Source organism: Muntiacus reevesi, chromosome 20 (genome assembly GCF_963930625.1).
Source record: "Muntiacus reevesi chromosome 20, mMunRee1.1, whole genome shotgun sequence".
Taxonomy (NCBI): domain Eukaryota; kingdom Metazoa; phylum Chordata; class Mammalia; order Artiodactyla; family Cervidae; genus Muntiacus; species Muntiacus reevesi.
The window spans coordinates 4,550,853-4,575,608 of record NC_089268.1 but is presented as its reverse complement, the minus strand read 5'-3'; positions in this window follow the sequence as shown (position 1 = coordinate 4,575,608).

The following is a 24,756-nucleotide window of genomic DNA, read 5'->3' as shown; positions in this document are numbered from 1 at the left end:
AAATTCCATCCAAATGCAGAAGAATACACCTTTTCAGGTGCACATGGAGCATTCTCCAGGATATATCACATCCTGGGTCACAAATAAACCTCAATAAATTTAATAAAGTTGAAATCATATCAAGCATCTTCTCCAACCACAATGCTATGAGACTGGATATCAGTTACAAGAAAAAAAACTGAATAAAACATAAACACATGGGGATTAAACAATACATTTCTAAATAACAAGCAGGTTACTGAAGAAATCAAAAGGGAAATTAAAAAATTTTTAGAAACAAATGACTATGAAAACACAGCAACTCAAAACCTATGGGATACAGAACAAGCAGTTCTAAGAGGGAAGTTTATAGCAATGCAATCCTACCTCAAGAAACAAGAAAAACATTGAATAGACAACCTAACTTTACACCTAAAACAACTGGAAAAAGAAGAACAACAACAACAACAAAAAAATCCCAAAATTAGTAGAAGTAAAGAAATCATAAAGATCCGAGCAGAAATAAGTGAAAAAGAAATGAAAGAACCAATAGTAAGGATTAATAAAACTAAAAGTTGGTTCTTTGAGAAGATAAACAAAATTGACAAACCTTTAGCCAGATTCATCAAGATAAAAGAGAAAGAATCAAATCAACATAATTAGAAATGAAAAAGGAGAGGTTACAACAGACAATGCAGAAATACCAAGGATTATAAGAGACTACTATGAACAACTATATGGCAATAAAGTGGATAACCTGGAAGAAATGGACAGATTCTTAGAAAAGTTCAATCTTCGAAGACTGAACTAGGAAGAAATAGAAATTATGAACAACCCAATTACAAGTTCTGAAATTGAAGCTGTGATCAAAAATCTCCCAAAAAATGAAAGCCCAGCCCCAGATGGGTTCACAGGAGAATCCTATTAAATATTTAGAGAAGAGCTAATGCCTATCCTTCTAAAGCTCTTTCAAAAAATTGCAGAGGATGGAACACTTCCAAACTCATTCTATGAGGCCACCATCACTGTGATAACCAAAATCAGACAAAGACAACATAAACAAAGAAAACCACAGACCAGCATCACTGATGAACATAGGTGCAAAAATCCTCAACAAAATTTTACCGCACAGAATTCAGCAACACATCAAAAAGCTCATACACCATAATCAAGTTGAGTTTAATCTAGGGATGCAAGGACTCATCAACATACACAAATCAACGTGATACTCCATATTAGCAAATTGAAAGATAAAAACCATATGGTCATGTCAATAGATGCAGAAAAAGACTTTGACAAAATCCAGCACCTATTTATGATTAAAACTTCAAAAAAAAAAAAAATGGCCTTAGAAGGAATCTACCTCAACATAGTAAAGGCCATATGTGATAAATCTACAGCAAGCAATACCTCAATGGTGAAAAACTGAAAGCATTCCCCATAAGATCAGGAACAAGACAAGGGTGCCCAATTTTCCCACTATTATTCAACATAGTTCTGGAAGTCCTAACTACAGCAATTAGAGAAGGAAAAGAAATAAGAGGAATGCAGAACGGAAAAGAAAAAGTAAATCTCTCACTGCCCGCAGATGACATAATACTGTACATAGAAACCCCTAAAGATACCATCAGAATATTACTAGAGCTAATCAGTGAATTTCACAAAGCCTCAGGATGCAAAATTGACACACAGAAATCACTTGCATTTCTATATACTAATAATGAAAAATCAGAAAGAGAAATTAAGGAATCAATCCTATTCACCATTGCAACAAAAAGAATAAAATATCTAGGAAAAAACTTACCTAAGGAGACAAAAGAACTGTACTCAGAAAATTAAAAGACACTAAAGAAAGAAATCAAAGATGACATAAATAGATGGAGAGATATTCCATGTTTCTGGGTAGGAAGAATCAACATTGTGAAAATGACTATACTACCAAACACAATCTACACATTCAACGTGATCCCCATCAAATTACCAGTGGCATTTTTCATGGAACTAGAACAAAACATTTCACAATTCTATGGAAACATGAAAGACCCTGAATAGCCAAAGCAATCTTGAGAAAGAAGAGTGGAGTTGGAGGAATCACCTTGCTGACTTCAGATTACAAAAACAGAAACATAGCCCATTAGAACAAGATAGAAAGCCCAGAAATAAACCCATGTACCTACGGTTACCTTATATTTGACAAAGGAGGCAAGAATATTCAACATGGCAAAGACAGCCTCTTCAATGAGCAGTGCTTGGAAAACTGGACCGCTACATGTAAAAGAATGAAATTAGGACACTTCCTAACACCATACACAAAGATAAACTCAAAATGGATTAAAAATCTAAATGCAAGACCAGAAACTATAAAACTCTTAGGGGAAAACATAGGCAGAACACTCAATGACATAAATCAAAGCAAGATCTTCTAGACCTACCTCCTAGAGTAACAGAAATAAAAACAAAAGTAAACAAGTGGGAACTGTTTAAACTTAATAGCCTTTGAACAGCAAAGTAAACTATAGGCAGGATGAAAACACAACCCTCAGAATGTGAGAAAATAATAGCAAATGAAACAACTGACAAAAGATTAGCTTCTGAAACAAACAAGCAGCTCATACAACTCACTACCAGAAAAACAAACAACCCAATCAAAAAGTGGGGGAAAACCTGGACATTTCTCCAAAGAAGACATACAGATGACTAACAGACACATGCAAATATGCTCAATATTGCCCATTATTAGAGAAATGCAAATCAAAACTACAATGGGATGTCACTCTGTGCCAGTCAGAATGGACATTGTCAAAAAGTCTATGAAAGATAAGTGCTTGAGAGGATGTGGAGAGGTGGGGGGATGCTCTTGCACTGTTGGTGGGAATGTAGATTGATACAGTCACTGTGGAGGATGGTGTGGAGATTCCTTAAAGGGCTGGGAATGGGGCCGCCATATGACCCAGCAATCCCACTCTTAGGCATATACACTAAGGAAACTAAAATGGAAAAAGACACATGTATTCCATTGCTCATTGCAGCACTGTTTACAATACCTAGAACATGGAGGCAGCCTAGATGTCCAACAACAGATAAATGGATAGAGAGGTTGTGGTACATATGCATAGTGGAATATTACTCAGCCATAGAAATGAATGCCCTTGAGTCAGTTCTAATGAGGTGGATGAACCTAGAGCCTATTATACAGAATGAAATGTCAGAAAGAGAAAGATAGATATATTCTAATGCATACATATGGAATATAAAAAATAGTACTGAAGAATTTACTTATAGGGCAGCAATGGAGAAACAGACATAGAGAATAGACTTATGGACATGGGGAGAGGGGAGGAGAGGGTGAGATGTATGGAAAGAGTAACATGGAAACTTATATTACCATATGTAAAATAGATAGCCAATGGGAATTTGCTATATAGCTCAGGCTGGGTCACAGTGGGCTGTTCCCTGCATCTTCCAGAACACAAACTCTCTGAGTGGTGGACAGTTAAGGGGAAGAGTGTATGGTTCACAAGGGGAGACCACCTTGGGCACAGGGCCCCCAGACTTCCTAAAGATGCCTGTGTCCAGTTAGTGGTGAGATCAGTCAGGTCTCAGCAGTGGTTAATGAAGATGGATGAGCTCGGATTGGGGGCCAGGGAGTCCCGTTATTCTCTGAGGGCTGTAAACACACACAACCTCTGTGCACTCTGGAGGGAGGAAAAACTCAGTAGGCCGGGTATTTGGAAATGTATTTTTCTGTTGTTCAGTTGCTCAGTTTGATTCTTTGTGACCCCATGGACTGCAGCATGCTAGGCTTCCTAGTCATTCACTGTCTCCCAAAGTTTTGCTCAAACTCATGCCCACTAAGTGGATGACACCATCCAACCATCTCATCTTCTGTCTCTCCCTACTCCTACTGCCCTCATTCTTTCCTAGCATCAGGGTCTTTTCTAATGAGTTGGCTCTTTGCATCAGGTGGCCAAAGCATTGGAGCTTTAGTTTCAGTATCAGTCCTTACAATGAGTATTCAGGGTTGATTTCCTTTAGGATTGCCTGGTTTGATCTCCTTGCCATTTGAAGGACTCTCAAGAGTCTTCTCCAACACCACCGTTCAAAAGTATCAATTCTTCAACTCTCAGCTTTCTTTTCATACTGCTCATGGGGTTCTCAAGGCATGAATACTGAAGTGGTTTGCCATTCCCTTCTCCAGCGGACCACATTCTGTCAGACTTCTCCACCATGACCGGTCCATCTTGGGTGGCCCCACACGGCATGGCTTAGTTTCATTGAGTTAGACAAGGCTGTGGTCCATGTGATCAGATTGGCCTGTTGTCTGTGATTATGGTTTCAGTCTGTCTGACCTCTGATGCCCTCTCTCAGTGCCTTCTGTCTTACTTGGGTTTCTCTTACCTTGGATGTGGGTTATCTCTTCATGGCTGCTCCAGCAAAGTGCAGCGGAACCAGAGATCCAATTGCCAACATCCACTGGATCATCGAAAAAGCCATTTCTGCCTTATTGACTATGCCAAAGCCTTTGACTGTGTGGATCACAATAAACTGTGGAAAATTCTGAAAGAGATGGGAATACCAGACCACCTTACCTGCCTCTTAAGAAACCTGTATGCAGGTCAGGAAGCAACAGTTAGAACTGACCATGGAACAACAGACTGGTTCCAAATAGGAAAAGGAGTATGTCAAGGCTGTATATTGTCACCCTGCTTATTTAACTTATTAATGCAGAGTACATTATGAGAAATGCTGGGCTGGAGGAAGCACAGGCTGGAATCAAGATTGCCGGGAGAAATATCAATAACCTCAGATATGCAGATGACACCGCCCTTATGGCAGAAAATGAAGAACTAAAGAGCCTCTTGATGAAGGTGAAAGAGGAGAGTGAAAAAGTTGGCTTAAAGCTCAACATTCAGGAAGTGAAGATCATGGCATCTGCTCCCATCACTTCATGGGAAATAGATGGGAAACAGTGGAAACAGTGGCTGACTTTATTTTTCTAGGCTCCAAAATCACTGCAGATGGTGATTGCAGCCATGAAATTAAAAGACGCTTACTCTTTGGAAGGAAAGTTATGACCAACCTAGACAGCACATTGAAAAGCAGAGACATTTCTTTGCCAACAAATGTCCATCTAGTCAAGGCTGTGGTTTTTCCAGTGGTCATGTATGGATGTGAGAGTATGACTGTAAGGAAAGCTGAGCACTGATGAATTGATGCTTTTGAACTGTGGTGCTGGAGAAGACTCTTGAGAGTCCCTTGGACTGCAAGGAGATCCAACCAGTCCATCCTAAAGGAGATCAGTCCTGGGTGTTCATTGGAAGGACTGATGTTGAAGCTGAAACTCCAATACTTTTGGCCACCTAATGCGAAGAGCTGACTCATTTGTAAAGTCCCTGATGCTGGGAAAGATTGAAGGCAGGAGGAGAAGGGGATGACAGAGGATGAGATAGTTGGATGGCATCACCGACTCAAAGGACATGGATTTGGGTAGACTCCGGGAGTTGGTGATGGACAGGGAGGCCTGGCATGCTGCGATTCATGGAGTCTCAAAGAGTCGCACACAACTGAGTGACTGAACTGAACTGAACAGCCTTCTTTATGGTGCAGCTCATCATTTATGGTCCAGTCATGTTATCAGCACATGACTACTGGAAAAACCACAGCTTTGACTATATGGATATTTGTCTGCAAAGTAATGTCTCTGCCTTTTAATAGGCTATCTAGGTTTATCATAGCTTTTCTTCCAAGGAGCAGGCATCTTTTGATTTCATGGCTGCAGTCACCATCTGCAGTAACTTTGGAGTCCAAGAAAATAAAGTTTGTTTACTGTTTCCATTGTTTCTCCACCTATTTGCCATGAAGTGATCTCACCAGATGTCATGATCTTAGTTTTTTGAACGTTGAGTTTTAAGTCAACATTTTCACTCTTCTCTTTCACCTTCATCAAGAAGCTCTTTAGTTCTTCTTCACTTTGTGCCACTAGTTTAGTGTCATCTGTGTATCTGAGGTTACTGATATCTCTCCTGGCAACCTTGATTCTAGCTTGTGCTTCATCCAGCCTGGCATCTCACATGATGTACTCTGTATATAAGTTAAATAACATGCAGGTTTCTCAGGAGGCAGGTAAGGTGGTCTGGTATTCCCATTGCTTTAAAATTTTTCCTTTGTTGTGATCCACATAGTCAAAAACTTTAGCATCATCAATGAAGCAGAAGTAGATGTTTTTCTTGAATTCCCTTGCTTTTTCTATGATCCAATAGATTGTGGCAATTTGGGTATATTTAAATATAATTGAAAAATTCAATGTTTTCTGAGCACCTGGATTATGGGCTGATCTTTATACTTAATGTATTAATTGCTTCTTGTAAAGATATTATTTAGATGTGTTCTTTGATTTGCATGCATGCATGCTCAGTCGTGTCTAACTCTTTGCTACCCCATGGACGGTAGCCCACCAGGCTCTTCTGTCCATGGAATTCTCCAGGCAAGAATACTGAAGTGGGCAGTCATTTCCTACTCTAGGGGATCTTTCTGACTCAGGGATTGGACTCACGTTTCCTGGGTCTCCTGCATTGTAGCTGGATTCTTTACTGCTGAGTCATCAGGGAAGCTGTGTTCTTTGATTAATATACATATATACTGTTTTTCAAAGTATATTATGTCTTTGATGGCAGAGACCATTCCAAACTCTCTATTGACATCCTCCATTGGGCTTGGAATATTGTGCTCTGGGAACAATGAGTGTTTAGTGAATATGAATGGCCCTGGGCTCATGGCCCAGGACAGCAGTGCTCACCTGGTGTGTGGGGCACAGAGGTAGACCAGATTCCTTCACCAAATTATATAGCATGACAATTTTATCAGAGTATCATGCTTTGTGTGCAGTCTCAGTCAGGGGCTTCCCAGGTGGTGCTGGTGGTAAAGAATCCTCCTGCCAGTGCAGGAGACATAGAGATGCTGTTTTGATCCCTGGGTTAGGAAGATCCCCTGGAAAGAACATGTGCTTTTGGGATCATGTGAGATATTTTGCACCAGGAGGATGTAAGAGGATCAGGTCAGGGCAGGAGACATTTACCCCTAAGAAAAGCAGCACAGAAAGGGAGTGAATGGAGCCATAACCAGAATTTTTTTTTGTATAATTACTTATTTACATTTTAAGAAAATTTATTTTTTTTCTTGAAGGATAATTGCTTTATAGAATTTTGCTGTCAAACCTCAAAATGAATCTGTGGAGTTTTAATGTAAACTATGACAGTGATTTCTGTGTTACTAGTGACTTTATGAGATGGCTGGATGGCATCACCGACTTGATGGGCATGAGTTTGCGTAAACTCCTGGAGTTTGTGATGGACAGGGAGGCCTGGCGTGCTGTGATTCATGGGGTCGCAAAGAGTCGGACACAACTGAGCGACTGAACTGAACTGAACTGAGTGACTTTGATGATGATTTTGGTATTTAATTCTTTCAAGAATGCTGCCAAACTTTTAGGATTCAAGAGTGTGACAGACCTGAAAAGTTGAGAAATACTGCTCTGAGATGACTATATATTTTTAAAACACGTGATGCACTTGAATGGTAGGCTATTGATTCTTTCAACATCATCCTGTTGGATCAGAAAGAGATGTCTCAGCTGGTTTCCTAAATAAACCCTGTCTATAGTCAAGTGGTCTGGCAGACCCTACCTGGCAGTGACCACTGCAGTGGCTGGGTGTACTTGCTCAGTAGTTGCCTTAGTAGTTCTCTCACTAAAGAGAGAACATGGCCAAATGCAGGGAGACAGTTCATGCAACAGAGCTTACTGTTTGTATCAGTTTCCTTTTCCTCCAGTGCCATGGGGAAGGTGCAGGTGCGAGACTAGATGGATGTTGTACCATGTGGGGGGTGTGTCACAGCTGGGGTGTCCTGAGCTTAGGAAACACTAAACTTACACAGAGATGCTGGCAATCCTGCCCAATCTTTACTTCCAGGGAAGACATTTTTCTTACTTTGGAATGCAAGCATATTTCCTCTGAAAAAATCAAGGAGATATTATTATCCTGGACTGAGTAAGTGATTCTGTTCTCTGACCAAGAAGGTGACACTCTGCCTAGCTTTCTTGGCTGTTTGCTATGAAAATATCTTTGAACAAAACTGTCCTTGAACAAGCATATATGTGCAATGCACTGGGCTTAGCAATAAGGAAGAAGCAACAGAGCCCATCAGATCTGGATTTGAGTTTGAGGTCACTACTTCCTAGCGGTTTACCTAGTGGCTCAGATGGTAAAGAATCCGCTTGCAATACAGGAGACCCAAGTTCAATCCCTGGTTTGGGAAGATCCCCTGGAGAAGAGAACAGTTAACAACTGCAGTATTCTTGCCTGGTGAATCCCATGGACAGAGGAGTGTGGCGGGCTACAGTCCATGGGGTCACAAAAAGTTGGACACGACTGAGCAACTAAGGATGCACACAGGCGCTTCCTAGTTGTATCATCTCGGGTAAGTTATCTAACCTTCCTGAGAAATCGGGAATGTGGTAGCGCTATTGAGAAAATTAAATTCGATAGAGTATTTAAAGCACTAGTACTTATAGACAAAATAGAGTTTCTCTTGGACACTAAGAAGGTGGAACAGATGCTGGTGTCATCTGGTGGTGTCCATGCCTGTGTTCAAGCCATTCATGCTATAATATGGTCCTTTTATGGGCAACAGAAACTTCTAACCCTGGCAGGCACAGACAGGAGCTGCTGGATGCTTTTTATTAGACATTTTTATCTAAATTTGAAAAGGCTAATTCTACTTAATCCAGTGGTCAAATGACAGATCTATTCCCAGCTTCCAGATTTTAGACACTGAATAGCATATTTGGGGAACTCTAAAATGGAACAGAATGAACACATTACAGTTAATTAGGCTCTCTGGAAAGCCTATTGCTGCTTACATAGGCAGCCTAATTACCTTATATTTTAATTTCCTCTCCCTCATGAACAGGTACTGAGGGGCCTCATCAATGAATTAGCTCTCAGCATTTCAGCTTCTATTCCATCTTTGTATGATCAAGAGTCGGTCAGCTGGGTATCACCTCATTCTGTGTAGCCTAGTTTCTTGGATGCAAATTTAAGTATTCAATTCAGGATTATTTATTTCAGCATTTCCTCTGGTGTAAATGCTTCTAAAATGTATTTCTCACTCCTTAACAAGAGAGTGTTGAAAATAATTGGTTCAGATTTTAATGATTCAGCATCACCTTTTGAGCATTAGTCATTATTACATTTCATAGTCATAGATGTTGATCTAAAATTTTTGTTGTCAACTTACTCTCTTCTTACTTACCTCCTGCTCATGGTATGAAACTTGTTTAATTGTGACACCCTCCAGGCCAGTGTAACAGGCCACTTTGAGAGCTGTCATCATCCCCCAGGAAGTCATCAGTGCCTGCATGGTTGGTCCCTCTGTCCTTGACCCCCAGCCCCCAGTGCCCTGACTGCTGTGATGTCTGTCACACCCACGGCTGTACCTCGGGCGCCAGCCTCTGAACCTCCCCTGCCCCCCACCTGTGCTCATCTCATTAATGAAGTGAGAAGGGAAGCTCTCTCACTTTTCCCAAGAATTTTGGAAGCGGTTTGAGTGGACTCCCTCCAAAGTAGGGGTTGGCAGAAACTTCCTGTGAAGGGCAGTTAGTAAACTCTTCAGGCTTTGTGGCCACGTCATCACTGCCACACATTCTCACCTTCCTCTTCCCTCAGCCTGCGCTTGGGGAGTCCTGCAAGGGTGCACCTGGGGCAGCGGTGACCTGCAGCTCAAGCTTGCTGATCCTTGCTCCAAACACACACTGCCTTATCATTAGAGCAGTGGTCTCCCAAAGAAAACAAATGTATGGTTACCAAAGAGGAAAGGGAGATGAGGGATAAAGCAAGAGTTGGGGATTAACATACACACACTATGATATATTAAACAGATAACAAGATCCTACTATTTTGCATAGGGAATACTATTCAATACTTTGAAAGAATCTAAAATGGAAAAACATAGAAAAAAAATAGAGCAGTGGTCCCCCAAATTCCCTAAAAGTGGACTCCTAACAGTAAAACAGTTTTGAGAATATACTCAAGCTATAGGTATTTATTTCTATTTCTAAAATAATTGCATTTTAAAATCAAATTGGTATTGTACCTATATTGTAAAACACACAGAAATAGAAATTTAAAAAGCAGGATGTAAAAGGTGAATATACATAGACACTGTAGAAGTTCTTTCTTTTCCCCAGGGGACAATCTTGCCTACTTCTTGTGGAAACTGCATGGCATCTCAGAGTTCTCTCTATTATAGGAAAAAGATGACACTTCCCACATGACACCAGCCCTACAATTTTCTAGAAATCTTAATATCAGCTTCTACCTTGAGTCTACTTAAACTCAAGGGAACTCAATTCATTGGGACCTATCAAAATAAACGTTGAAAAGCATTACAAAAATAGATTGAGAAAAAAAAATCAGTTCTCTAAAACAGTTCAGAGAACAGACTGTGATCAAAAAGAAGACCATGAAATTCTCATGGTTATTAACCATTTTCCTTCTTATAATGTGATACCTCACTTGAAATGCCAGGGCCACCTTTCAGGAAACAGCACACAACACAGGCAATATAGCGTCTACTCATAAGACTGCTTGGACTTTTCAGTGAGCAATAGCCTTGGACTGATGGCACTGGCAAATAGTTTTGTAAAAACCATCATCTAAAGATTTTTATGTCAGATCTCTAGATTTTTAATCTTGAGTATATGGATTTCATGAGTGCCTAAAGCTGAGTTTTAGTTATCAATGAATACATTGCGATTTTTATGCAAAATGAAATATATGAATGTGACACATACATATTTCTGGGAATATTAACTATTTGGGAGACAGAAATCATACCAGCTATTTAACTAGAGAGGATTTAATACAAAGAACTGTTAATTAAGTGTAAAATTATTAACAAGGTAAATGAAAAGGCAAAAAGAAAATTCAAAGTTATCACAGAGGTAGCAATTGCAGGAGGCTGTGACTGCTCCTAAGAGTTGTGCACAGAAAGGAAAGGGGCTGGAATCATTAGCATTTAGAACCTGAATCTCAGGTCGTGGGGAAGCTGCAGCCCAGGGGGTTGGGACCCCGACCTCTCAGGGGAGACGAAATAGCAGTGGAAGGTCTCTGAGGGGTGCCCCCGCTGGTTGGGAGAGGGTTGGAATTACTGTATTCAACTGCAGCTTCAAAAGCAAACTGTTCTTGCTGGGGTGGAAAGCATCCTTGGGAAGTGCTCAGGGGACCTGAAGGCTGACGGGATGAAGCAAGACGCCTCTTGATTTTCCCATCTTGGCTCTCTCTGGAGCGCCCCCTATCGGTGTTTTGCTCAGCGGGCAAAGCAGAAAAAGGGCTTTATAGTCTGGCAAAGATGGGTGGATTGGTTGATGAGTGGACAGTTGGATGGTTAGGATTTTCTTTCTTTGTTTCTTTTCTTCCAGTTTTATTGAGATATAATTGACATATCAGCCAGGAATCAGTTCAGTCGCTCAGTCGTGTCCGACCCTTTGCGACTCCATGGACTGCAGCATGCCAGGCCTCCCTGTCCGTCACCAAATTCTGGTGCTTGGTCAAACTCATGTCCATTGAGTTGGTAATGCCAACTAACCATTTCATCCTCTGTCATCCCCTTCTCCTCCAGCCTTCAATCTTTCCCAGCATCAGGGTCTTTTCCAATGAGTCAATTCTCTGCATGAGGTGACCAAAGTATTGGAGCTTCAGCTTCAGCTTTAGTCCTTCCAATAAATATTCAGGACTGATTTCCTTTAGAATGGGCTGATTGGATCTCCTTGCAGACCAAGTATAGTCCCTAGTATTTATTTAATCTCAAGAGTCTTCTCCAACACCACAGTTCAAAAGCATCAATTCTTTGGTGCTCAGCTTTCTTTACAGTCCAATTTTCACATCCATACAAGACTATTTACCATAGCTTTGACTAGATGGGCTTTTGTCAGAAAAGTAATGTCTCTGCTTTTTAATATGCTGTCTAGGTTGGTCATAGCTTTTCTTCCAAGGAACAAACATCTTTTAATTTCATGGCTGCAGTCACCATCTGCAGTAATTATGGAGCCCAAGAAAATAAGTTTGTCACTGTTTCTATTGTTTCCCCATCTATTTGCCATGAAGTGACGGGATTGGATGCCATGATCTTAGTTTTCTGAATGTGTTTTAAGCCAACTTTTTCACTCTCCTCCTTCACTTTCATCAAGAGGTTTTTTAGTTCCTCTTCACTTTCTGCCATAAGGGTTGTGTCATCTGCATATCTGAGGTTATTGATATTTCTCCCAGAAATCTTGATTCCAGCTTGTTCTTCTTCAGCCCAGCATTTCTCATGATGTACTCTGCATATAAGTTAAATAAACAAGGTGACAATATACAGCCCTGATGTACTGCTTTTCCTATTTGGAACCAGTCTGTGGTTCCATGTCCAATTCTGACTGTTGCTTCCTGACCTGCATATAGGTTTCTCAAGAGGCAGGTAAGGTGGTCTGGTATTCCCATCTCTTTCAGAATTTTCCACAGTTTATTGTGATCCACACAGTAGAAGGCTTTGGCATAGTCAATAAAGCAGAAATAGATGTTTTTGTGGAGCTCTTTTGCTTTTTTGATGATCCAGTGGATGCTGCCAATTTGATCTCTGTTTCCTCTGCCTTTTCTAAAACCAGCTTGAATATCTGGAAGTTCATGGTTCACATATTGCTGAAGCCTGGCTTGGAGAATTTTGAGCATTACTTTACTAGTGTGTGAGATGAGTGTAATTGTGCGGTAGTTTGAGCATTCTTTGGGATTACCTTTCTTTGGGATTGGAATGAAAATGACCTTTTCCACATCCAAGGAGCGGCGGCTGCGTGGGTGCAGGAGGGCCAAGAAGAGCTATTCCACGTTCAAGGTCAGGAGGGGCTGAAGTGTGGAGATACCCTTCGTCCAAGGTAAGAGAAACCCAAGTAAGATGGTAGGTGTTGTGAGAGGGCATCAAAGGGCAGACACACTGAAACCATAATCACAGAAAAGTAAACAATCTGATCACATGGACCATAGCCTTGTCTAACTCAGTGAAACTAAGCCATGCCGTGTGGGGCTACCAAAGATGGACGGGTCATGGTGGAGAGGTCTGACAGAATGTGGTCCACTGGAGACGGGAATGGCAAACCACGTTTTGGCTACTTACATCTAATTCCACCTTCCCCATCCACTCCTACCTCTGGTAACCACAGATCTGATATCTTTTTTCTGAGTTGTTGTTTGAAGTATAATTGACCGTAAACTATGTTAGTTCCTATTACACACACAGTGATTTGATATTTGCACACATTTCAAACTCTTTACCATGATATGTTTAGTTACCATACAGAGATATCATAGTTATTGACTGTATTCTCCCCACTATACATTTCATACCCTTGACATGTATTTTGCAGTTGGCCAATAGAAGCCTGCCTGGAGCATCTCTGTTGTGCTGCTTTTTGTTTATCCCAGTTAGACAGTGAGTCTCCTAGGAATTCCAGCTACAGCTGTGACAGAGTGCTGGAACTTTTCTCTAAGATTATTTGAGGAGTAAGAGGGGAGCGTATGGAAAGCACTTAATGTGGCCCTTATCAAACGTGGTAGCATTAGAACTCAGCTTGCTGCCGGTTTGCTCTGTACAGCAGTTTCTCCCTGTGACCCCAATGTTGCCACACCACTAAGCTTGCCCTTCTCACGATACCCTGAGGCTGCTAAGGACCAGCATCACTGGGGGAGATAGCTATTAACCCGTAGCAGCAATGTGTCATTTCTTCAAAGGCATTCACCTAAGGTGAGTGCAGGTATCTGTGTGGGCAGTACCCCTTCAGCCTTTAAAGACATATTGTTTTCTCTTTATTGTCTGCCGTGCAACCCTGCTGTTTCCCTCATCCCGGGTACCACCACCAGTTGCTGAATCCCTGTTGTCATTGCTCATTGGTGATGTGAAGCTGCTCGTTGAGTCTATTTTTGCAAGCTTCTCCTTTTGTCATGTTTCTTTTAAATCTGATTACATATTTTGCTTCTTGGCTCCTCATGTGAAATGTATATACGTATCTATATACATACTATATTTCAGAAGATCTGTTTTCAATGAGACTTATAACTCACGCAGAACAGTGTATTTTTACTGATGAGTGATAAAAAGCTAAGTTTTCATAGAAGGATGCTTAGTGATCCAGGAATCAGTGTTAAGAGACATAAGATGACTCCTCCCCCACCTCAAACATGTATAGTTATTTGACTTAGCCATCATAACTGTAGGCTTGAAAGGATAAAAGTAATTTGCTATTCAGAAATGATTATTGAATTAATATCAAGCCAGACAGCTAAATAAAGATTAGTGTAATGGCTGCTATTTAGAATGAATAATTTAAAAATAAAACAAAATTGTTTCATGTGTCTGAACAACTGTCTGCCTCATAAATACAAAGAAATAAGGATTGACTAATAACAAAACAGAAACCAACAAAACAAAAAAGCCTTACAAAGCAAGTGGAAGCAAGGGTTGTTTGGGAAGGCTTCCTACAATAATCAATAAACAAATCTATAGAAGGAAGCAAATGGCTTCATATGCACTGTAGCAGGTTGGTCAGGTATAGCACTGCCAATTTCACCCTCTCAGCCACGTGGTTTTCCAGTTTAAAGGCGTTGATCTAAGCTGACCTTCTTGGATGAGTGGAGTAACTGTGCTGGCTGATCAGCTGCAGCAGCTCCAGAGACACTGCTGTGACCTGCCTCAAGCTGCATCCGTGCCTGAGACAACGTTGTGTCATAATGATACACCACGCTGCTGTCTTCTACCTCCACTCTCCCCTGTTTCACAGACTCGTGTATCTGACCAGATCATCCACATGAATGACCATCAGCTACTTCAAGCTTAACATATGCAAATCAGAATCCTTGACTTCTTCCCAGAAAACCTGCTCCTGCCTGTTTATTCCTCACGCACCAAGTGACACCCATCAGTCACCCATTTCTCAGGCCAAGGACTTCCTACCACCTCTCTTTGGCTTACAGCCTGTAACCATCCCATCTGTTGTACCTTTACCACGTACCTCATTCCAGACATCACGTCTCAGTGCTTACCATGTGGTTTGGTTTTCTTCTGCCTCTGGCATCCTAGGTACTCTCCTCAGGGCAGCCACAGGGCTAGATTGGAAACAAAATCACCTCACATCTTTCACATTCTCAAAATGTGCAATAAATATCCAAAATGCTCAAGATAGCATCCAGGAAATGTTTTCTCATTTACATTTTCTATAATCACCATGTGCAATTTTTATAGCCTGAACAATAATTTGGTTTTATCTTTGCTTATATAAGGAATATAACGTTTTGAATACAAATTCAAGAAAGACTTCTTGGTACAGCTTTGCTTTCTTTAATCACTTAGTTTGATATACATAATCTGATGCTAATTTCAGAGGTTGCCTTGTATTTTGACTACTTCTATTACCAGTTAGATAAGAGATAGTACACCAGGAGACAGTAAGGTATAGTGAAAAAGGTGTCGATTTTTAAACCATAATACTTAGAATCTAGTTTATTCGACAACAGATTAGCTGAGTAGCTTAGCTAGTTGACTTAAGTTTTCTGTTCCTCATCATAAAAATAAAATGGGACTAAAAGTGTCTGGCCTCCCTATCACACAGGATTTTTGTGAAGATCAAGTCGATATAAGAAAGTGTTTGGTGAAGTTAGTTAAAAATAACAGAATTACACAATCATCACATGGTGAATGGTAAAATCTACAGATGGAGTGATAAATTGTTTTAGGACACTCATTAAAATGAATTAAGGGCTCCATTGAGTGTTGCATTTGTCATGTGCTACCTTAATCCAATATTCATATGCACAGAGGAGGCTTACATTAGTGGGTGTCAGGTGCTTACTGAATAAAGATGGAAATGATAGATGTGGACCTGGAGCTGCCCTGCTGCTTGAGGGAGAGAGCCATATGCAGCTCAGAGATGCTTGCCTAGGTCCTAAGGGACTTCTCATAACCCTAGAGAGAGCTGCTAAGAGCACAAGTGGAGGTGGGCAGAGATAGTGTCCAGAACTGAACAGGGAGAGAAATTGTTGCTCTTGTAGCCTCCATGGGGTAGCTGTGAATTTGCTACCAGAAGTAGAGGTCTGGCTGTTCACCGATCAAAAGTCAGTAAAGAGGCAAGTTAGTGGAAAGGAAAGTGTGCTGTATTTTGGATGCTGGCATCCAGGAGTGACTCCTGTCCAAAATCTGGCTCCTTCCCACTTACAATCAGAGGGAAAGAACTTTTACAGGCGGAGGAAGGGGACTACATGTAGAAAAAGCACAGTCAACTCTGACAGCCATGTTGAAATTGGTCATTGGTGGTTTGACAAACATCATTTTTATTAAGTACAATTAGTCTTTAGTTAGAGGGTCAATTCATTCCCATTTCTTGGAGGCCAGTTCTCAGAATTGTGGCAGCTTATATCGTGACTATAGTCTGATCATAACACAGTTAACTTCTTCCACCTGGTGGGGGTTTCAATACCTATAAGACAGCTCCTAGGATATGGCTCAGAGTATTATCAATAGCCCTTGAGGAGGAACTGAAAGTCCTTGACTATGCTTAATGACTAAACTATTATTTATTCTCTCTGGACTGTTTTTCTTTGTTTCCACATTTTCTCACTTCTTTGATTAAAATTATTCCTGTGTTCTTGTCTGGAAAATTCCATGGACAGAAGAGGCTGGTGGCTAGAGTCCATAGGGTTACAAAGAGTCTGAACCTACTGAGCCACTCAGCACAGAGAGTTATTCCACAGACAAAAGGCAGGCAGAAGGCATGGTGACAGGACCAGACTGTGGGCCTGCTCCTTTTCAGGTTCACCTTGAGCAAAAGGTCCTGTGTTCAGAGGGTCTTACAGACACTGTAGGCCAGTCTTGGAAGACTGCAGGTAATGGTGATGAGGGCTAAGGAAAAAGTTCTCAGTCTCCAGGAAAACTCTGAGTTGGAGACTCAGAAGAAGGAACAAGATAAGTTTTCAGTTTTGCTTATTCAGTTTAAAGCAACCAAAATTTCGCTGAGTACCGGCACAAGGCTAGATCCATTTACATATTATCATATTTGATCTTAAGAAAAAAAAGTTTTACTGGGGTATAATTGATTTACAATATTGTGTTAGTTTTAGGTGTATAGCAAAGTGAATCTGCTATCCATATGTGCACTCCTTTTTAGATTCTTTTCCCATATAAGTTATTACAGAATATTGAGTGGAGTTCCCTGTGCTATACAGTAGTCCTTGTTAGTTATCTATATTTTATATATTAGTATGTATGTGTAAATCCCAATCTTCAAATTTATCCCTCCCTCACCTACACCCCTGGTAACCATAAGTTTATTTTCTGTATCAGTAACTCTATTTCTGTTTTGTAGAGAAGTTCATTTGATCTTTAAGCATGCATTTTTAGGTAGGTATGATCATTTTGCAAATGGGGAAACTCTAGACTCAGAGGAGTTAGAAAAGTTGTTTAAGATCATCCTACTAATAGGTGAACTATCTGGGCTTGAAATCCAGTTCTGTGGTTCCTTTATCCTACATCCTCTTGAGTGCCAGTAAGCTTCTGTGTAGCAGAGGCCTTGACTCTGGCCAGAGACACACCTGTGGGCCTTTCCAGGGGTGCTGGCAAAGTACCTGGTGTGATGCTCTCGGAAGGGATGCAGCCCAGCTATGTGTGGACCTGTGATCTGCTTCCTTTAACAAAGGACACCGAGGTTTGTGGCTCAGTGTCTTTGAGAAATTATTGTGATTTTTGCAAGTCCCATATTTTATTGATAAATAAATATTTTGTTATTTTGAACATAGACTTTCAATACTCCAATACCCTTTCAATACACCTGCCTTTCAGTGCGTGTTAATATAAGAAGCTGAGATTTTTGGCTTCACTAAGATCTGGTGTGGTTTCGATCGGATGGAGGAAACTGGCATCCCCGCCTATAATTCATGACCTGCTTTGTGGACTCAGGAATGTGGTTTGACAAGGATGCTGCTCATCATTGTGTTTCTGCTCCAAGTCACAAAGCAGCTCATGAGTTCAATGAGAACTTTTCAGTCATGTGTGGCTTGATTTCAAATGCTTCCAGACAGTATTTCTGTATTGGGGCAAATCCAAGAGTTAGTAAAAATCCCAGCTTTCCAAATCTAGTTTTTTTCTCATGAAGATTCACATCAGGGATAGACATAAGGTATTGTTTTCAATTTTTTTTTTTTGGCGTCATATTTTTATTGGAAAAAATCTTTTTAACTCCTAAAGCACAGAGATGTTTATTTTTATCTTCAGTTACAGTGCATGCTCAGGTGCTCAGTCGTGTCCAACTCTTTGCAAACTGTAGCCTGCCAGGCTCCTCTGTCCATGGGATTTTTCTAGGCAAGAAAGCTGGAGTGGGTTGCCATTTCATCCTCCAGGGGATCTTCCCGACCCAGGGATAGAACCCAAGTCTCCAGTGCCTCTTGGGTCAGCAGGTGGATTCTCTACCTCCTGGGAAGCCTTCAGATATAGTAGTAAAATCCAAAAATAAGGACATTTTATCTTACTTTCTTTTCTTTGGCATTTTATAGCTTAACTCTTTAAAATGAATTTATAAAAACTATGTGTTTATATATATAATGATAATTGCTGTCTGACTCTTTGCTGGAGTCATAAATGACTCTTACTATATGGACTATAGCCCTCCAGGCTCCTCTGTCCATGAGATTTTCTAGGCAAGAATACTGGAGTGGGTTTCCATGCCCTCCCTCAGGGGATCTTCCCTGATCCAGGGATCCAACCCACGTCTCTTGTGTCTCCTGCATTGGCAAGTGGTTATTTACCACTAGGGCCACCTGGGTCTCAGTAATTCTTTTCTAAGGAAAATTATTCTGTATATTTTAGCAAGGAAACAATGCTGGGTATAAATTAACCAACCATATATAGTACAGAGAGTGTACTGCTATCCTATATTTTCTGAAATCAGCAATGCTTTAATAGCTTAATTTGTTATAAGTGGAATATCCATTTCAAAATTATGTTTCAAAATACCTAGAAGACATTAATTTAAAAGTTTTGACATTTCCTTTTATGTGGTCCCTGAGGTCAATTCATGGACCTCATACCACAGTTTAAGACATGATGTTTTAGAGGAAAACCAAAAATTTATTATAGGAAAAGTTAATTTCCATGATCTGTAAGATAGACCCTTTCTACTGTAAGAACACTTATGTATTATTTGGTTGGGTAAGTCAACTGCCTTATCTGACTGGAATCAAGGAAAGCAGTTTCTCTACTGTACTACAGCATGGAAAATGCCTTTATTTTTATTTTATTTATTTATTTGGGTCATTTGTCGTGACGTGAATGGACCTAGGGAGGGTCATACACAGTGCAGTCAGAAACAGAAAAACAGATATTGTATATGAATGCACATATATGAAATCTAGAAAAGTGGTACAGATGAACCTATTTGCAAAGCAGAAACAGAGGCACAGATGTAGAGAACAAATGTTTGGATACCAAGCGGGGGAGGGGGGGTTGAGTTGGGAGATTGGGATTAACACGTATACACTATTGATACCATGTATAAAATAGATAACTAATAAGGACTACTGTGTATTGCAGGGAACTCTGCTTGATGCTCTGTGGTGACCTAAATAGGAAGGAGTTAAAAAAAAGGAGGAGATGTGCACATGTAGAGCCGATTCCCCTTGCTGTACAATAGCAACTAACAACATTATACAGCAACTATAATCCAATAAAATTAATTTTTTAAAAATGCAAAAAAGCCTTTATTTTAGACAATAGAGTACAGTTTACAGTGAGTTCCAGGGTATTTTGTACTTGGTAAGACTGTGTTTCGGAAATCTCTTCCGTATAACAAAACATGTCCACATTTGATAGTTTAAACAACACTGAATCTTTTGGGGAATACTGCAATGATGTTTTGCTGCACTCTGATCTTTCCCAATCTCCCAGGCAGCATTGCTGGGACCCCTCCAGGCTCCTAGAAGGGAGAAGGGGAGGGTGACCCCTGGAGCGGGAGCTTCTGCCTGCAGCAAGCTTGCTGATACCTCGGTGACCATGGCGAGTCACTTGGCCGAGTGCAGTTTACAGGCTGGGCATCCTGGGAAGTGAAGTTTGCTAGGGGCTGCAATTTCAGCCTGCCTATAGGCTGCTGTTTATCACCTGGTTCCTGTCCACCTCTGCCCCTTCCCCCAGTAACAAGAGCCTAGGTGCACAGCCCCCTAGAATAAAGACTCCTGTTGCTACTTTAGCTCATCAGCTTGTGATTGAGAAACTACACTTTTGGGCCGTGGGAGTTCAGTGTGTGACCTCAGGATACTGTCTTTATCATACATCTCTAGTTGTGAAATAAATCTCTCAAACATAGCAGCTGGAAGCAATAAAACAGTCCTTTTCTCACACAGTTTCTTTCTTTTTTTTTTTCATTTATTTTTATTAGTTGGAGGCTAATTACTTTACAATATTGTAGTGGTTTTTGTCGTACACTGACATAAATCAGCCATGGATTTACATCTATTCCCCATCCGGATCACCCCTCCTACCTCCCTCTCCACCCGATCCCTCTGGGTCTTCCCAGTGCACCTCGCACAGTTTCTAAGAGTCAGAATTGAAAAGCAGCTAAGCTGGGTGGCTCAGAGTCCCTCCTGTGGTTTCAGTCAAGGTGTCAAGAAGGACAGCGACCTGTGGGAGTCAGCTCGGGCCGGAGCATCCCGTCCACTAGGCTCCTGCACTTGGTTGCAGAGGGAAGCCTCGGCTCCTGCCCATGTGCTCCTCTCTCAGGGCTTCCCGAGAGGTCCCTGGCTAGCCTCAGGTCCTGGAAGTTAGCATCCCCCAAAATGAGTGACAGCGAGAAGGATAGATGAATCAGAGTCTTTTATGACCAACCCTTGTCAGTTGCAAGTCTTAACTTCTCTCCTGAGTGGTCCCACAGGTCAACCCTGAGGGTGCAGGGCGCACAGCGGGCGTGACCACCAGGAGGCAGGAGTCCCTGGGGCCACCTTGAGGCTGTGGCCTTAGAGGAAAAGCGTGTGTTCCTGCTTGTTTTGAGCTTCTAGAACTCCTCAGTATTCTAAGCAGTCACGTGAGACAACAGTGAGCAAACTAATTCTGCACAAAGTGTTTGCCACCGTGTAGCCAAGCTCCAGTTTATTTGTATGCTTCATTCTCATTAGGGGAAAAAAACACAGAAAAGAAATAATTTCTTATCGCTAGAAACAGTTATGACAATATTTACTAAGAATTCCGTTTTCTAACCTGCTAGGAGGGTTTTTGGATTGTTTGAAAACAATTTAGAGAACGTGGCCTGAAACAGAAACATGGCTGTCTTATTCATGCTCGTTGCAGAAATAATTACAGATTATTGCTGGCAAATGTCTTAAAAAAAAAAAAAAAGCTATAAACGGGGCAGTGAAAATTGTGTACTATGAAATGAACTTTCATACTGACCAGTTCTGCTAGAGTTTTCCTGCTGCACCCATGCTAGAGCTCTTGGGTAAATTCTACCTTTAACATGTCTAAGAAAATACTGATACTGTTCACGTAATTATTGCAGAGAAAGTCACATTCTGTATCAGCGTTTCCCACTGTAAATTTTGATGATTTGATTCTCTCAGTGGATAAAACATTTCTTTTGGGTCAAGGACTCAGGGTTTCAGACCTAGTCGTGTGTCTTTACATGCTCACCTATAATTTGGGACTAACACTACATCACAAGTTGCTGTTGTGTACATAGGCTCATAGTAAACACCCAATAAATGGAGCTATTATTACCTCAGTGCTCTTTACATCTTTTTAGGATGAATGGCTCTGGTGAGTGCTTGAATGCTAAGTTTATTTCCTATAATGCGATCTTTCCTTTAAGGCAAAGTTGTGTGTAAGTGCATATGCATGTGGGTGTTTGTGTTTTAAAAGAAGAGATTACAGCACAAGATGAACTAGGATTAAGAAAATGTGTTTCTTTTAGATGGTCTCTTCTGTTGGAAAATTTACCAGTTTGAGCTGTGTTAAATGCAAGCCAATGACTCAAAATCATCCATCTATCCATTTAACTACCCAGCACAGCAAGTCTTTTACCCAACATTTATAAAGTGTCCATTATGTGCTGAGCCTAAAAACGTGAAGAATAAGATATTGCCCCTGCCTTCCATGGTTTCACAAGCGAGTGAAGATTTCTATCAAAGAGAAATACAAACAGAAGATTAAAGCAGCATATCAGTTGCTGTATTTGTAACATATCTGGGCTGAGCTTCATTTCAAAGGAGGTGTTTATGTAAGAAGAAGCGCTTAACTCTCCAGGGTCGGCTTTCTGTGGGACTGAGGCTTCATCTGGGTCTTAAAAGGCAAAGCACAGTTTCCAGATGGCTAATGAAGAGACAGGACTTTCTAGGCAGAGGTTGTAGCCTGTGGGGAGGCAAGAAAGAATGAAGGAAGGTGGGATATTCCAAGAAGCTGCCCTCGTTCGGAACGAATGTCAGGACTGCGGAAGCTTGGAGGCGGCAGCCAGGGTGAGGCTGGAGAGTGAGCTTATTGTTGTAGGTATAGGTGAACCATGAAGGACTTTTTAAGAGAGAGACGCATGATCAGATTAGCGGTGGCAGTGAGGCAGGTAGACTGGAGAGATCTGGCAGAGGCAAATGCAAGGGTCCAGAGGAGCTTGATCAGAGGCTGAGTGAAGATAGTGAGATGAGATAGAGGTGATATAGAGGTGAGAAATTATGCCTGACTGTTCTGGGGAAGCTGTGCAGATACTGGAGGAAGAACTCTTCAAGGGCCCCCGGGTTCTGGTTTGGGGTGTGGAGCATGGCAGTGACCGTCCTGAGGCAGTAACGTACAAAGAGGAGTAGGTATGTGGTGAAGAAGCAATGTTGATACCATTTCCGACCTCAGCGAGGGGTCTGATGGGCCAAGGCTGGTCCAGGTGCAGGTCCTGTGCCAGCGGGATGAAGGAATGTGGCTCAGGGCTGCACAGCTTTCAAACAGCTTTTCAGCAAACAGCTCACACATGTGGTACTGAAGCTGGTAACTGCTTCTGGCAGAACTGTAACAGGAAAGGTATGTTCATCACCTGATCTTTACTGCACATAATCGGCTCCTATTTTTATCTGATCCATGTCTGCCTTTTTAGCTTCATCTTCTACTATTTTTTAACATTCACCTTTTATGCCAGTTACATCAAACAATGTGTAGTTTATGGATAGTTTATATAATATTTCATGAACACATCGTACTATTCCAAGGTTAGTGTGTTCACACATGTCTTTTCTGAACTCTTTTCTTACTTTTTACATCTAATGTAAATTAAGCTCAATCACCACCTCTTTTCAGAAGCCTGCTTGGATTCCCCATTTTTTTTTTTTTTTTAGATAAGTTCTTATGCACAGTTCTTGAGTGGAGGGCAAGGCTGACTGTATCTTTCCAGGACAGTATTTATAAATATTACATACTATAAATTTAATATTTTATGTAAATCAAATTTTTTGTTTACTACTTACAATAGCTCATGTAAATGATTTACCTGTAGCTATTAATGGAAGTATATTGTACTTATTTTTAGACCTATTTTCTTTAAAAATAATATATCATAAGCATCATCCATGTCAGTAAATATTGGTTGGCCAAAGGTTCCTTTGAGGTTTTTCCCTAGCAAAAATACAAGAACCCAAAAGAATTTTTTGGCTTCACTCTTCTACACAGCTACATGGTATTTTGCATATTGTGAGCATTTGTTAAATTCAATGGTTTCTTAAATGGTACTTATTTCCCTGTCTTTCCATATTGAAATTTACTTCTCCATCTTTTCCTACAAGTTGTCAGGTCCTTGCTAGCTGTGGCTAATTTTTATTGGGAGCTTCTTCCAATTCCCTGTGGAGTTCTGTTTTTTTTTTTTTTGCACACACTGAGAGCAGCAATGCTGACAACTTTCATTCCCAACTCTCTTTAAAGGATGCTTGCACAGCAAACAGCCGTGGAAGGTAGAGTGGCTCATTCTAGAGCAGAGGGCAGGCCTGATCCCTGCTGCAAATGATGAGGACATTGTTCCCCTCACTGCCAAGTCAGGCAGGCTTGTTTGAAGCTCATTCTAAGAGGTTTGGGTTTCTGAGGCTCAGAGTTTCTTGGTTGTGACCCAAGTCTAATGGAAGTTGGGGAGTGACTGGAACTGATGAAAGTAGAAAGCTTGGGCTGCCTGCTGTCCTGTGAGCAACAAGGTCCAGCGTCTCCAACTCTGGCCTCTTGGCTCCTTCCAGCATGCATGAACCCATGGCAAGCTCGGCTGTCAGCTTGCAAGTAGGAACATATCTCAGACCTTTCACAATTTTCTCTTAGTTCTTACTGATACTGTTATTATTAATAAAGCTAACACTTACTAAGGTTTGTTGTTGCTATTGTTTAGTCATTAAGTCACGTCTAACTTTTTGCAACCCCATGGACTGCAAACTGCTATGCTCCTCTGTCCATGGAATTTCCCAGGCAAGACTACTGGGGTGAGTTGCCATTTCCTTCTCCAGGGTATCTTCCCAACCCAGGGACTGAACCCATGTCTCCTGCATTAGCAGGCAGATTTTGGGCAGATTCTTTACCACTGAGCCCCTTTAGAGCCTCTTAGAGCATACTTTACTAGGCTCTAAATATTACATTCTTTCAGATGTCACACAATCATTCAGTTCAGTTCAGTTCAGTCAGTTAGTTATGTCCAACTCTTTGTGACCCCATCAATCG